Source organism: Mustela nivalis (assembly GCF_964662115.1).
Source record: "Mustela nivalis genome assembly, chromosome: 7".
NCBI lineage: Eukaryota > Metazoa > Chordata > Mammalia > Carnivora > Mustelidae > Mustela > Mustela nivalis.
In genome coordinates this window covers 35,499,893-35,515,553 of record NC_139026.1, presented here as the reverse complement: position 1 = coordinate 35,515,553, position 15,661 = coordinate 35,499,893, and the positions used below count along the sequence as shown (strand labels likewise).

General features: G+C 36.2%; 1 protein-coding gene across 2 annotated transcripts in view; it reads left to right on the top strand.

Moving 5' to 3' along the window:
* Positions 1-15,661, top strand: part of TMTC2 (transmembrane O-mannosyltransferase targeting cadherins 2) — a 437,070-nt gene that overhangs the window by 223,975 nt on the left and 197,434 nt on the right. The window lies entirely within an intron of this gene.

Below are 15,661 nucleotides of genomic sequence, written 5' to 3'. Positions count from 1 at the left end.
TTTACCCACTTAATAATATATTCTTTTTAATAATAATCCAAGGCTTAGTTACTTTAGGAAAAATAAATTCTTACAGGTTTTTAAGGGCTTTTATCTCCCTGGAGTCATGTAATTTGACTATCAAATAATGAGTAAAGAGCCCAGGCTACAAATGTTGACCCTCTTACAATCTTCACTAATGAAAGGAGTGTAGTTAAAAAAACAAAACAAAACACATATTCACATTTATCTTAAGTTCCATGCACTTAGTGGCTATTTTTGTTTGTTTGTTTGTTTGTTTCCTTCTGCTTTTTGCTTTTTTCTGTCTCTGTTAAAATGAGAGAGTTTAACATAATTAACCTTTATAATTTAAAATGATACTTAAATTATATCTTTGGTTATACCATTTTGGGGAACACATGGAAAGTCCCGGTATCCCACTGTGATTATAAGCAAGGGCCTGTAGTGTTAACTTCCAAGTCTGGCTTGACTAATCCCAGGCTCGGTTTCCTCAACTAGTATCAGCTTGGTGGTAATCTCCTGTGTTATGTGAATTAAAAGAGTATATATATATATATATATATAAAGATTAGCCTAGAAATAGGCCTAGAGCCTAAGTTGGCAGAATTCTTATCTGATGCATGAGGCCCTCCTGTATTTATTTTCTTTCACACCTAGTCTGGCTTTGATATCTGGTGAGATTTCCGTATTTAACCCTTTTAGGTGGTAGCATTCTGGTTTCCAACAAGTCACTCCTATTTGAAGGAAACAAAACTTGGGGTTTATCACCTTATTTTATGTGGTTAAATGTTTCAGTTTTGCCATATCCTTACATAGAACTCATGATTTTGATATAGGACCTGAAGATCTATGGGAAAGTTCTATGGTAAAAATAAATGCTAACTTAGGGCAGAAATCAAAAGTGAGAGTCCTGACTGGTTTTGGTGGTTGTGTTCAGTGCACCAATGAGATGAACATGCAGATAAGATAACCCTCAGGTGTGATGGTTGATCTAGACCTGAATGGTAAGTAGCTTCATGTATATAGTGAAGTCATTCATCTTAGCTAATTTTTTGAAGAGCATTATATGCCAAAATCATAAGAAAATTATTTTAGCTTTTATAATAGGCAAACATACATGTCTTCAGACTTCTGGTATGAAGTAAAAATATCCTTGAAAAAATTGCTCTAATCTCCTCCATGCATTGATTTTGTGAAATATATGAAGAGATAGGAAATTGCAGTAGAGTAAGTTTGAAGTTAGTTTGTGAATTTAGAAATACTGTGTATTTGAATGAAGGTTTTGAAAAAAAAAATTGGAGATATTTGTTGCTGTAGATCACTTAGCATTTCTAGAGGGAGCTCACATTTGATTTTCCCTTTAGAACAACTTTAGCAAGATGGGAATACTTAATTGTTCTTCTGCCTTTCAAGGAAAATAAAATAAACTGTGGCAGATTGTGGGCTAAGTACAAGAGGAGCTTTCATTGTGAATTAAGGTCAAGTTTCTTTGTAAGTGGATACCTTGTAGATGCAGTTGAATATCAGTGTGAAGGGCCCTTGAGATAGAAGAGTTATTCCTACTGCCTCACTTCCTGATATTTTAGCAGAAAAAAATTTGATTTCTTTTTGAAAATAAAATAACTTCAGAGGTCAGATTTTCTAAAACTTAGTGATACCTAGAAGCAGCTGTTTGCTTTCCCTTCATATAATCATCATCTATGCTTGGTCTTAGGAATTTATCATATACTTGTTAAACAATGCTTTGTAAAATCTCTCTTCCGTGCAAGGCATCTACAGGCCACTTACAAGATCTTGATTAATGTATGGAAGTCCCCAGCATCCCTGAGGAACAACCCTTTGATTACACAGACTATGTTCTATTTCCAGTAAGTTAACTGGAAAATGGGACATTTAAAATTACATATGCAAATAAATATAAAACAATAAATTGGCATTAATTTTTCTGTGGTATGGAAAATACATTATGAAATATGGGTACAGGATAGTTTTTTTTTTTATTAACATATAATGTATTATTTGCCCCGGGGTACAGGTCTGTGAATTGTCAGGCTTACACACTTCACAGTACTCACCATAGCACATACCCTTCCCAATGTCCATAATCCAACCACCCTCTCCATACTCACCTCCCCCTCTCAACCCTCAGTTTGTTTTGTGAGATTAAGAGTCTCTTATGGTTTGTCTCCCTTCCAATGCCATCTTGTTGAATTTTTTCCTTCTCTACTCCCAAACCCCGCGCTTTACCTCTCAAATTCCTCATATCAGGGAGATCATATGATAATTGTCTTTCTCTGATTGACTTATTTAGCTCAGCATAATACTCTTTAGTTTTATCCATGTCATTGCAAATGGCAAGATTTCATTTCTTTTGTTGGCTACATAGTATTCCATTGAATATGTAGAGCACATCTTCTTTATCCATTCATCTTGTTGATGGACATCTAGGTTCTTTCTGTAGTTTGGCTATTGTGGACATTGTTGCTGTAAACATTCAGGTACACATGGCCCTATGTATCACTACATTTGTATCTTTAGGGTAAATACCCAGTAGTGTGATTGCTGAGTCATAGGGTAGCTCTATTTTCAACTTTCTGAGGAACGTACATGCTGTTTTCAGAGTGGATGCACCAACTTGCATTCCCACCAATAGTGTGGGAGAGTTCCCCTTTCTCCACATCCTTGCCAGCACCTGTCATTTCCTGATTTGTTAATTTTAGCTATTCTGACTGGTATGAGGTGGTACCTCATTGTGGTTTTGATTTGTATTTCCCTGATGTGGAGTGATGTGAAGCACCTTTTCATGTGTCTGTTGGTCATCTAGATGTCTTCTTTGCAGAACTGCCTGTTTATGTCTTCTGCCCATTTTTAATCAGATTCATTGTTCTTTGGGTGTTGAGTTTGATAAGTTCTTTATAGATTTTAGATACTAGCTCTTCATCTGATATGTCATTTGCAAATATATTCTCCCATTCTGTCAGTTGTCTTTTGGTTTTGTTGACTGTTTCCTTTCTTGTGCAAAAGCTTTTGATCTTGATGAAGTTCCAATAGTTCATTTTTGCTCTTGTTGCCTTTGGCGATGTTTCTAGGAAGAAGTTGCTGCGACTGAGGTTGAAGGGGTTGCTGCCTATGTTCTCCACAAGGATTTTTATGGATTCCTGTTTTCACATTGAGGTCATTCATCCATTTTGAGTCTATTTTTGTTTGTGGTGTAAGAAAATGGTCCAGTTTCATTTTTCTGCATGTGCCTGTCCAGTTTTCCCACCACCATTTGTTGAAGAGACTTTTCTATTGGATATTCTTTCCTGCTTTTTCAAAGATAAGTTGATCATGGAGTTGAGGGTCTATTTCTGTGCTCTCTCTTCTGTTCCATTGATCTATGTGTCTGTTTCTGTGCCAGTACTATAATGTCTTGATGATGACAGCTTTGTAATAGAGTTTGAAGTCTGGAATTGTGATGCTACCAACTTTGGCTTTCTTTTTCAACATTCCTCTGGCTATTCGAGGTCTTTTCTGGTTCTGTATAAATTTTAGGATAATTTGCTCCATTTCCTTGAAAAAATGGATTGTATTTTGATAGAGATTGCATTAAATGTGTGGAGTGCTTTAGGTAGCATGGACATTTTCACAATATTTGTTCTTCCAATCCATGAGTATGGAATGTTTTTCCATATCTTTGTGTCTTCCTCACCTCAATTTCTTTCATGAGTATTTTGTAGTTTTCTGAGTACAGATTCTTTGCCTCCTTGGTTAGGTTTATTCCTAGCAATCTTAACGATTTTGGGTGCAATTGTAAATGGGATTGACTCCTTAATTTCTCTTTCTTTTGTCTTGCTGTTGGTATATAGAAATGCAATTGATTTCTGTGAGTTGATTTTATATACTGACACTTTGCTGTATTCCTGTATGAGTCCTAGCAATTTTGGAGTGGAGTCCTTGGGGTTTTCCACATAAAGTATCATATCATCTGCAAAGAGAGAGTTTGACTTCTCTTTGCTGATTCGGATGCCTTTTATTTACTTTTGTTGTCTGATTGCTGAGGCTGGGATTTTTAGTACTATGTTGAATAGCAGTGGTGATAATGGACATCCCTGCCGTGTTCCTAACCTTAGGGGAAAAGTTCTCAGTTTTTCTGTATTGAGAATGATATTTGCTATGAATTTTTCAGAGATGGCTTTGATGATATTGAGATATGTACCCTCTACCCCTATACTTTGAAGAGTTTAGATCAAGAAAGGATGCTGTACTTTGGCAAATGCTTTTTCAGCATCTATTGAGAGTATCATATGGTTCTTGTTGTTTCTTCTATTAATGTATTGTATAACATTGATTGATTTGGGATGTTGAACCAACCTTGCAGCCCTGGAATAAATCCCACTTGGTCCTGGTGAATAATCCTTTTAATGTATGGTTGGATCCTATTGGCTAGTATTTTGGTGAGAATTTTTACATCTGTGTTCACCAAGGATATTGGCACGTAATTCTCTTTTTTGATGGGGTCTTTGTCTGGTTTTGGGATTAAGGTAATGCTGGCCTCATAAAATGAGTTTGGAAGTTTTTCCTTCCATTTCTATTTTATGGAAAAGTTTGAGGAGAATAGGTATTAAGTCTTCTTTAAATGTCTGGTAGAATTCCCCTGGGAAGCCGTCTGGCCCTGGCTCTTGTTTATTGGGAAATTTTTGATGACTGCTTCAGTCTCCTTACTGGTTATGGGTCTGTTCAGGTTTTCTATTTCTTCCTGGGTTCAGTTGTGGTAGTTTATATGTCTCTAGGAATGCATCTATTTCATCCAGATTGCCAAATTTACTGGTGTATAGTTGCTCATCATATGTTCTTATAATTGTTAGTATTTCTTTGGTGTTTGTTGTGATCTCTCCTCTTTCATTCATGATTTCATTTATTTGGGTCTTCTCTCTTTTCTTTTTGATAAGTCTGGCTAGGGGTTTATCAATCTTATTAATTCTTTCTTTCAAAGAACCAGCTCCTAGTTTCATTGATTTGTTCTATTGTGTTTTTGTTTGTTTGTTTGTTTGTTTCTATCTTCTTGATTTCTGCTCTGATCTTCATGATTTCTCTTCTCCTGCTGGGTTTAGGCTTTCTTGGCTGTTTTTTCTCCTGCTCCTGTAGGTGTAGGGTTAGGTTGTGTACTTGAGACCTTTCTTTTTTCTTGAGAAAGGATTATATTGCTATACACTTTCCTCTCAGGACCACCTTTTTTGTGTTCCAAAGATTTTGACCAGTTGTGTTTTCATTTTCATTTGTTTCCATGATTTTTAAAAGTTCTTCCTTAATTTTCTAGCTGATACATTCATTCTTCAGTAAGATGCTCTTTAGCATCGATGTATTTGAGTTCTTTCCAACCTTCCTCTTCTGATTGAGTTCTAGCTTCAGAGCATTGTGGTCTGATAATATGCAGGGAATGATCTCAGTCTGTTGGTACTGGTTGAGACCTGATTTATGACCAGGATGTGATCCGTTCTGGAGAATGTTCCATGTGCACTAGAGAAGAATGTGTATTCTGTTGCTTTGGGATGGAATATTCTAAATATATCTGTCCAGTGTGTCATTTTAGGCCTTTATTTATTTGTTGATGTTTTGCTTGGATGATCTGTCCATTTCAGTGAGAGGGGTGTTAAAGTCTCCTACTATTATTGTATTATTGTTTATGCGTTTCTTTGATTTTGTTATTAATTGGTTTATATAGTTGGCTGCTCCCATGTTAGGGGCATAGATATTTAAAATTGTTATACCTTCTTGTTGGACATACCCTTTGAGTATGTTATAGAACCTTTGAGGATGATATAGAGGTTCCTCATCTCTTATTAGAGTCTTTGGCTTAAAATCTAATTGTTTTGATACAAGGGTTGCCAACCCAGCTTTCTTTTGATGTCCATTAGCATGATAAATTGTTTTCCACCCCCTCACTTTAAATTTGGAGGTGTCTTTGTGTCTAAAATGAGTTCCTTGTAGATAGCATGTTGATTTTTCTTTTTAATTCATTCTGATGCCCTGTATCTTTTGACTGGGGCATTTAGCCCATTTACATTCAGGGTAACTCTTCAAAGATAGGAATTTAGTTCCATGGTATTGTGTGTAAGGTGACTGTTACTGTATATTGTCTCTGTTCCTTTCTGGTCTACTAGTTTTAGGCTCTCTCTTTGCTTAGAGGACCCTTTTCAATATTTCCTCTAGGGCTGGTTTGGTGTTTATAAATTCTTTTCGTTTTTGTTTGTCCTAGAAGCATTTTATCTCTCTATTTTCATTGACAGCCTAGCTGAATATATAGTATTCTTGGCTGCATGTTTTCCTCATTTAGTGCTCTGAATATATCATTGCCAGTTCTTTCTGTCCTGCCAGGTCTCTCTGGATATGTATGCTACCAATTTTATATTTTTACCTTTGTATGTTACAGACTTCTTGCCCTGACCTGCTTTCAGGAATTTCTCTTTGTCACTAAATCTTATAAGTTTTACTAGTAGATGATGGGGGTGGGATCTATTTTATTGATTTTGAAGAGTTTCTTTGTGCCTCCTATTTTTGCTGCTTGTTTCCTTTGCCATATTAGGGAAATTCTCTACTGTAATTTGCTCCAATATACCTTCTGCCCTCCTCTCTCTTTCTTCTTCTTCTGGAGTCTAAATTCTTATATTGTTTCATTTTATGGTATCACCTATCTCTCAAATTCTCCTCTCATGGTCAGGAGTTGTTTGTCTCCCTTTGCTCAGCTTTTTTATTCTCCGTCATTTGGTCTTCTATATCACTAATTCTCTCTGTGCCTCATTTATCCTAGCAGTAAGAGCCTCCATTTTTTATTGCACTTAGTTAATAGTTTTTTTGTGATTTCAGCTTGGTTAGATTTTAGGTCTTTTATTTCTCCAGAAAGCGCTTTTATTTCTCCAACAGCGTTTCTCTAATGTCTTCCATTCCTTTTTCGAGCCCGTCCACCACCTTGAGAATCGTCATTCTGAACTCTAGATCTGACATATTACCAATGTCCATATTGATTAGGTCCCTAGCCTTCGGTACTGCCTCTTGTCCTTCTTTTTTTTTTTTTTTTTTTTTTCTTTTTTTTTTTTTTTTTGGTGTGGTGAGTTTTCTGCCTTGTCATTTTATCCCGATAAGAATATATGAAAGAGAGAATAAAATATTTAAAGGGTATTAAAGACCCCAGAAAAAATGTATGCTAACCAAATCAGAAGAGACCCTAAATCGGGGGGAAAAGAAAGGGGGTAAAAAGAAATTTTAAAAATCATATATATATATATATATATATATATATATATGACTTGTGAATAGAACAAATCCACCCACTTGATTTTGGGTGTATTTTGGTCTGTTAGAAGAAACTGCAATCCAAAATTTTAAGGAAAGAAAACTTATATATTCAGAAAAAATAAGAGTAATTATAATGAAGGGATAGAATATAAATATAAAGATGAAAATTAAAAAAAATTCTAAAAAAGGTATTGCTAAGGTCTTTGGAAAAAAGATAAAAAAAGGAAATGGAGAGAATTTGCTCAGGCTGGAGACTAGACAAAAGCCCTGTGCTAGATTTAGGGTATATTTTGATCTATTAGAAGAAATTGTATCCCAAAATTTTTTAGTGGAAAAAACTCTATATGTATACAAGAAATAAAGTTAGATACAACGAGCGATTAAAATATGACTGTGATCATGAAGTTTTAAAAAGATTTTTTTAAAGAAAGGTATTGTTAAGATAAACTAGTTACAAAATATTAAAAGAGGAAAGAGGAAAAGTTTAAAAAATTAGAATAAGAACAAAATAAAATAAAATAAATTTAATTAACTTTGCAAGCGTAAGGAATCATGGGCAGAAAGCCATGAATTTCATCTTTGCTTTCCCCTCCTCTGGAAGTACGCTCTTCTCCATGAGTGAACTTGGTCTTGGCTGGATATTTTTGCTGATATTCTGGGGAGCGGCCTGTTGTTGTGATTCTCAAATGTTTGCCCGAGGCAGAGTCGCACTGCCCTTGCCCTCATCCAGGCTAAGTAACCTGTTTGGGTTTGCTCTTGGGAGCTTTTGTTCCCTGAATGCTTTCCATAGAGCTCTGGAGGTCTGCTATGAATATGGCGGCCTCCCAATCTCCTGCTGGAGGAGCCAAGACCTCAGTGTCCCATTCCTCAGTGTGCCCTCAGAGTAAAGCAGTCAATTACTCCCGTCTCCTTCGTCTCCAGCCCCACTGTGAGCTCACGCAGCCTGTGACCCAGCATTTCTGTCCTTGACATACATCCCCATTTGGGGTCTCCAAACTCAGCAAATTCGTGCCGTGCTGCTCTTCTGGCAGATGAGGGTTGGTCTCCCCAGATCTGCCACTTGTGGGGGTCCCTGCTTAAGGAGCAGTGGCCCGACTTTGCCACAGATCACAGTTTGGTAAGGCCAAGGTGAGAGCCCCTCCTCAGCTCTTTCTCTGTAGTCGGCTTTCCCGCTCTGATACCTGTGAGCTCTGCTACACTTAGATACCCCTGATCCTTCTGTGACCCCATGGGATCTGGAACCATGCTGTCCCTGTGAGGGCTCCATCCCTGCTTAGCCTCGGGTGCAACGTCCCTCAGTGGAACAGACTTCTGAATGTTCAGATTTTGTGCTCTGTTGCTGCACTGCTTGCTGGAGGTGGTCTCTCTCCCTGCAGTCTGTCTTATTGCTCTGGATTCACTTCTCTGCTCCTCCTGCCTTTCAGAAAGTGGTCAATTTCTTCTTTCTGGAATTGCTGCTTTTCTTCTCTTCCATCTCCTGTTGGGTTTGTAGGTTTGTAGGTGTTCGGAATGGTTTGATAATTGTCTAGTTGAACTCCTGCCACCTGATGTCATCTCAGTCTGCTTCTCCTCCACCATCTTGACCAGTTACCTCTGGGATAGCTGTTTTGCTGTTGTTTCTGGAGTGTTTTTGTTGTTGTTGTTCTTTTTTGTTGTTGTTGTTTTTTGCCCCTACCAGTTCTGAGGGGATGATTCATTTGAATAATTTGTTTTCATATTATTCTTTAGCCCTCAATTAAATATGTAAAAATTCTGAGTATTATGCTATTCTACTTTATATTCAAACTAAATATTGAAGGCATGAGATAGCATTACATGTAAATAGATTCTGATGCCTGGAAGCTAACATATCTTTGTTCTTCCTGGTCAGTAACTTTTTGCTACTTAGGGAGTTAAGCACAGTTTTCTTGTCAGTGAATTGGGTTTAATAATATATCTTTTTTTTATTTAATTTTCTATTTTTTATGAACATATATTTTTATCCCCAGGGGTACAGGTCTGTGAATCACCAGGTTTACACACTTCACAGCAATCACCAAAGCACATACCCTCCCCAATGTCCATAATCCCACCCCCTTCTCCCAAACCCCCTCCCCCCAGCAACCCTCAGTTTGTTTTGTGAGATTAAGAGTCATTACAAAGCTGTCATCATCAAGACAGCATGGTACTGGCACAACAACAGACACATAGATCAATGGAACAGAATAGAGAGCCCAGAAATAGACCCTCAACTCTACAGTCAACTAATCTTCGACAAAGCAGGAAAGAATGTCCAATGGAAAAAAGACAGCCTCTTCAATAAATGGTGCTGGGAAAATTGGACAGCCACATGCAGAAAAATGAAATTGGACCATTTCCTTACACCACACACAAAAATAGACTCAAAATGGATGAAGGACCTCAATGTGTGGAAGGGTATAATAATATATCATAAAGGTTTCTTTTATTAGGTTAAGCTCTGGACACTGACAAACATATAGCAAGCTTTAAATAAACGAAAGCACTCTTTATTATTTTAATTATTACAGTGAATTTTTAAAATTCTTTCTCTGCCTCCTCTGCTCCACTTTTTCATCTACCTTGTCTCATAGGGCTAGAAGAGAAGTCCATGGGATGGGATAGCAGTTGCCTCAAATGAGAGAAACTTCTGATCATATTCATTTTGTAAAACAAGTATAAAATGAGTACTCTGAATATTTTCAGATGTTATTGGAAAGAACTTTTAAAAACTACACTGAGATTTTAGAATAATTACATTTCTTAAACTTCAAATATTATATTATCTCCAGAGCTTAAAGTGTGAATTGGATTCATGTGCACACACTGTCTATTAAAATACAAATTTTCAAAGCATTGTGTATTTTTTTAGACTTCATAATTTCTTGGATGAATTTTAGTGATTTTATTCTAGTAAAACTGTACTTCAACAAAAGGTACATTTATGAAATGAATGTATCACTGAAGTATATGGGCCTAAACATGTAAAAAAATAATGGAAGTGACATTAAATATTAATGAAGATGTAAGATCTTTATGTTCTGTTGGTCCAAAGTGTAATTACCAAGTGAAAATTTGAAGATAATCCCAGACATCTGTTTCTGATTGTCTTAGTACAAGAAAAAGTTTAGTGACTGTTAAACCCTTTATTCCTTGAGTAGGATATAGGATAACCCCATCTCTATTTTAAAAGAATGTGGGATGTGACCTTAATTTTTCTTTTCTCTCTTCTTTCCTTTCCTCCTCTCCCCTCCATTTCCCTTGTGTTCCCTCTACCACCCCAAACCCAGTTGCAGGGAGCTAGATTAATTATATTCCTAGGTTCATGGCCAGTTTGAGCATGGCTGGGATGATTCCTGCAGCTTTCCTCTCTTCTATTCCTGTGATTATTCCCTTTTATCTCTATTCCTAACTTCCTTTTTCCTTTGCACCATGGACAACTGCTCTAAAGTACTTGATTTGCGTCCTTCAATTTATAATCTATCTTTGTAAACTGCGTAGTGATATTTTGGGTGGGAATGAATTTTTAATATATATTTCTCGGTCTGTGACACAGAATGCCTCTGATGTTTTGATTCTTTGTCAGCTTTCTGAGGTCCTTTCACGTTACAGTGTTTACAGGGAATTTGCTGATCCTCATTTCTGCATTTTGATCTCTAAAGTGTATGGCCCATGTGCTACTCCCATGACAATGACATGTTGATTTCGTTCCCAGTGTCAGCCAACACTAAGAGGCTCTCACTAAACACCCTCTTACATGTTCTCTGGGAGTGGGATTGCTGGTTAGGGCTTGTCTTGGGCATAGTGATTCTTGTTGATTGCATGGAGTTCTGTCAGATGGCCCTACAGGACTACTCTCACAGTCTTACATGGCCACTAACAGGATACAGGGCCTTCTCCCACAACCCAGCAGAACTTGGCTTTATCCAGTTTTCTAAATATTTCCAATCTCAAATCTTATTGTAATAACTTGTGTTTCTCTGGGTTATTGAAGAATTTGAATACTAGTTAAAATGCTTTAAACTTTTTGTTGTGTTTCCATTTTTGTTCAAATCTTTTGCCCACTTTTTTTTTTTCTGTTGTATTTCTATCTTTTTCTGGTTGCTTTGTTAGTTTTTTCTTTAAAGTACAGTTTCTTTTTTACATTTTTTGAAATATCTTCTCCTAGTGTATGAATGCATATTTAACTTTGTCCATATTATCCCTCAATAATTAGAAGTCCTTAATTTTGAGATAATCAACTTCATAATTTTTAAAAACCTTTTGAGTTATATTTAGAGGTCTTTTTAAGAAGTCTCTTTTCCTTCCACAGAGAAATTCTCCTAAATATTCTTGTTAGCTTTATCTTTTCACATTTAACTTTTAAAACTATCTGGAACTTACCTTTGTATATGGGTAACTATGGTATAAAAATCGTTTTTTATTTCTCTTATATTATGCTTAGAAAAAATTTGAGTTTATTAATAAACTATGTGAAAGTATTGATTGAAATTATATAGAATTTATAGATTAATTTTGGAGATTAGACATCTTTATAATGTTAAATTGTCCCACCAATGATACTTGGGAAATTTCTCTGTATTTTTCAAGTTTTTAGCTTGGATACTTCCAAATAATCAGACTAGCTAGATTTAAAAATTGATCTGATATAAAAAAGTTGACTTGAAGTGATCAAATTTAAGTAATAGAAAAAAAACAATAGCTGCACTGATTAATTCTATAGGATAATTATATAGATGTGAAATCATAACATTAACCTTTAAAATGTACTTTTTATAGTTCCGATTAAGGGTACAACAACCGTATCTGTGGTAGCTAAATCTTCAGTGGTTTTTTAATTCAATGGTTTTTTGCACTTTTGTTTTATCATTGAAAAATGTTAAATGAATAGCTTCTATGAAAAGAATTAGTATTTATTTGACAGCTAGTGGCATTTTAAAATTTAGGTCAGAATTCTGTAGGGCAGTTTTATATTTTTAGAAGTGATGGTTATATTAACATTGAGCTTTTGTAGCCTGGATGCAAGAATCAATCACATTTAAATTAGAATAGTGACAGAATAGTGACAGCAGTTTTCATACCAAAAAAACAAAACAAAACAAAACCAGGGTACAACAATTTTAGTGTAAATTTTGGTAGCTCTTACCTTAAATAAAAAAATAAAAAAAATAAAAAAATAAAAAAAATAAAACCCAAAATTTATTTTGGTAAATAAATTCTATTTTGTGAAGAATTATAAAAGAAAAGGGATTTTGATGCCTTAAACTTATGAGTAAGGAGAACCAGAATGTTCACGGCCAATGTGAGATGTATTATTGAGCTGGTGAAGGTGGCCCTCAGGGTGACCTGCCTCCTTTGCTGGATGCCTGGGAGTCATGATCTGCCTGTGTTCTCCTTCAAAACACTGAAAGAATAGACTGGTAGGATGGTAATAAAAGAGCATGAGGAAAAAGAACAAGGCAGGGAAGATATTGAAAAGGAATTGTTTCATATTTGAGTATGATGAAATCCTCCATCAATGTCTTTCAGCCAAAGACATTCGGGAACATATTGATAGTAAAGAATTTGGCTTAATTACTACTCTCATTGAGGGAACATTACACTGTGGGGATCCTGAGGTTATATCATAAGATTTGAATTTAGGTTGGGTGATTTGGGAGAGGGTGTAAAGGAGCAGGACTCTTCTCTAGGTTGGATGCTAGAGCAATTCTGTGACTGGATAAAGAAGTCATTCATTTAGCAAGAGAGAGGGATGTTTGGTATTTTGTGGGTTTACTGCGGTCTTTTTCTTTTTTGTGTTTGGTAAAATTAAGAAGTAATCTTGCTTTGTCTCACTTATAATGGATTCAAAATAATCTTTTCTCAAATTGGTATTCTGTAAGAATGTGTAGGGACAATTAAAAAAAAAAAAAAAAAGTAGCCTGATTGTGAGTGTCTGAGTTCAGGACATCAAAGTCTACCCTTCTTCTGCTTTCTCCCTTCCTTCCTCTTTCATCCAATAAGTAGGTAAAATTGTTTTAAACATATATACTTAATTCGGGAATTTTCTTTTTTCATTTCCCAGGCACCCAGGGCAATGACTGAATCATAAGGATGTGAGAGACTTCTAGGCGCACAAAAAACAAGAAACTTGGCTTCACATTGTGGCTTTGCCTCAGATAGCCTTGCCAGGGATTTTTTAAATTCTGGGTTGTGTTCTCACTTTGAAGTAATCATCTCCCCTGCTGCCTGTCCCAGTGGGGGCCACCTTCAATCCTTTGCTTTTACTCTTCCCCTTAGCTGGATTCACCAGTCTTTGCAAGGCTGGCTCCCTTATCTTTCCGCCCTTAGACATCACCTCCATTTCCTCCTTTCTAAGATAATCTCTGTATAAATTCACCTCATCCCCTCCATCTTACATGGCTATTTTGTTAGCAGTTATCATTAGCACTTACCATTATCTCAGTTAACTCATTTACTCTGTTGTGTGGTTGGTTCTTCCTTCCCCACTCCACTTCCCACTTCCAACATGAGCTCTGTGTGGGTGAGATCTTGCATGTACGTGCAGGTCCAGGTGCCTGGTCCATTATCAGGTTCTCCACACCAAACAGGTGCTTAGCAAATACTGGTTTAAGAATTGTGTATGTAGATGAGTGAACAAATGAATAACCAACTCAGTAAACATATATTCTAAACATAACTCTGTCTCTTGACTATTAAAGAGGCACTTACTAGCTTAATATTTCACTGATATATAAGTACCTGAGCAAAATGTCAATCTGTTTCTCTGGAAATATGCCTTAAAATTTTCAAAGTAGTTCTTTGCTATGTTTTTTTCAGTGTCTGTATTCTAAGACTCTGGGCTAGATGAGATAGTACTATAATGGTGTTTTCCTGGTGCTTCAATTAATATATGGAGGCATTTCTCTGGAGTAATTCCAGTGTAAATAGAATTTCATTTACTAATGCCATAATCAGAGCAGAACTTTGGGAGAGGTGAAGTGTGTTGAAAACAGCCTGGCTGTTAGAAGTTTCCACAGAGCCATACTTCATTCATGTTGTAATTTTGGTGGCAGAGGATGAAGGGCTAGATATAAAATACATGTGATATTAACCTTATTAAATTTGAAGATAATTATAATTTACTTTATGCTTTTCCTACCATTTTGTATTTCCTATTATTAAATGTAGTATTTGAATTTGAGAATATTTTAAGCTAATTTGACCATATTTTAAAGCTAAGTTTCATCTTTCACTTCATGGATTCAGTTTTTCATGGATTTATAATGCCAAGGTCTGATTTGTAGTGTGTGAATATTGGTTTGTGGTGAAAGATGAAATGTGGTCTGAAAATGCTAGGTGGACGGTAGAAAAAGTTTGGAAGCCACCAGACTTGGATTGGAATTCCTGCTCTGATACTTTTGTATTAACTTTGCAAGTTCTTTAGTGTCTCTGAGGCTGTTTTCCTCACTCACAGAGCGGGCAGTGTATTTATGTATAGGACTGGGTTCAGAGCTCAGCGAGACGATCCATTCAGGAGTGTGGTGTCGTATGTGATGTTATTAGGTGATGAATAATTGTACGAACAGTGCTTTCCTTCTGTTTTCCATCAGAGGAAAAAGGAGGTATATGACTTTCCAAATATAGAAAATTATTACTCTCTGTAGATGATATAAGGCCATAAAGTGTATTATATTTGATATTATTTTTATAAGCAAAGCTCGACATTATAAATTGTAAAAAGTATCAATCACAATAATATTAGTGATAATAGCAAATATTTGCTGAGTGTTCGCCACATGACAGGCACTGTCTTAACACCTTACATACATTAACTCATTTAATCCTCACCACAAAACCCATGAAATACTAATTATTTTTCCTGTTTTACAGATGAGTAAATTAAGGCACAGTGTTAAATTAGCACGGCACACCGGAGACTTTGCCTTTGCAAGATTAGGCACCTTTTTATGCATTAAAAATGGGTACCCCCAAACCCCTTCATTCCTCAGATATAGTCAGTAATTACCCAAGTTAATATACCTTGATACACATAAGCCTTCTTCTCATCCTTGTCTTCTACCTGGGAAGGATTCCAGTTTCAGGACTCCACACCCCATGTCCTTATGGTAAGGAAGAAAGATAATAGAAGTATCCAAGTTGGAGGTCCAGGTCAGCTTGAGAGGCATTCTATACAGACAGTGGTTGACAGTGTATCTTTGGTCTTTTGAATGTTGACAAATCATTATTACTTGGGGTGAAAAATTAAGAGCATACAGAAATTACAGATTTTATTTAAACATTATGTATGGCATTTCCTGGGTGGCTCAGTCGGTTAGGTGTCTGACTTCCACTCAGGTCATGATCTCAGGGTCCTGGGATCGAGCCCTGTGTCATACTCCCTGCTCAG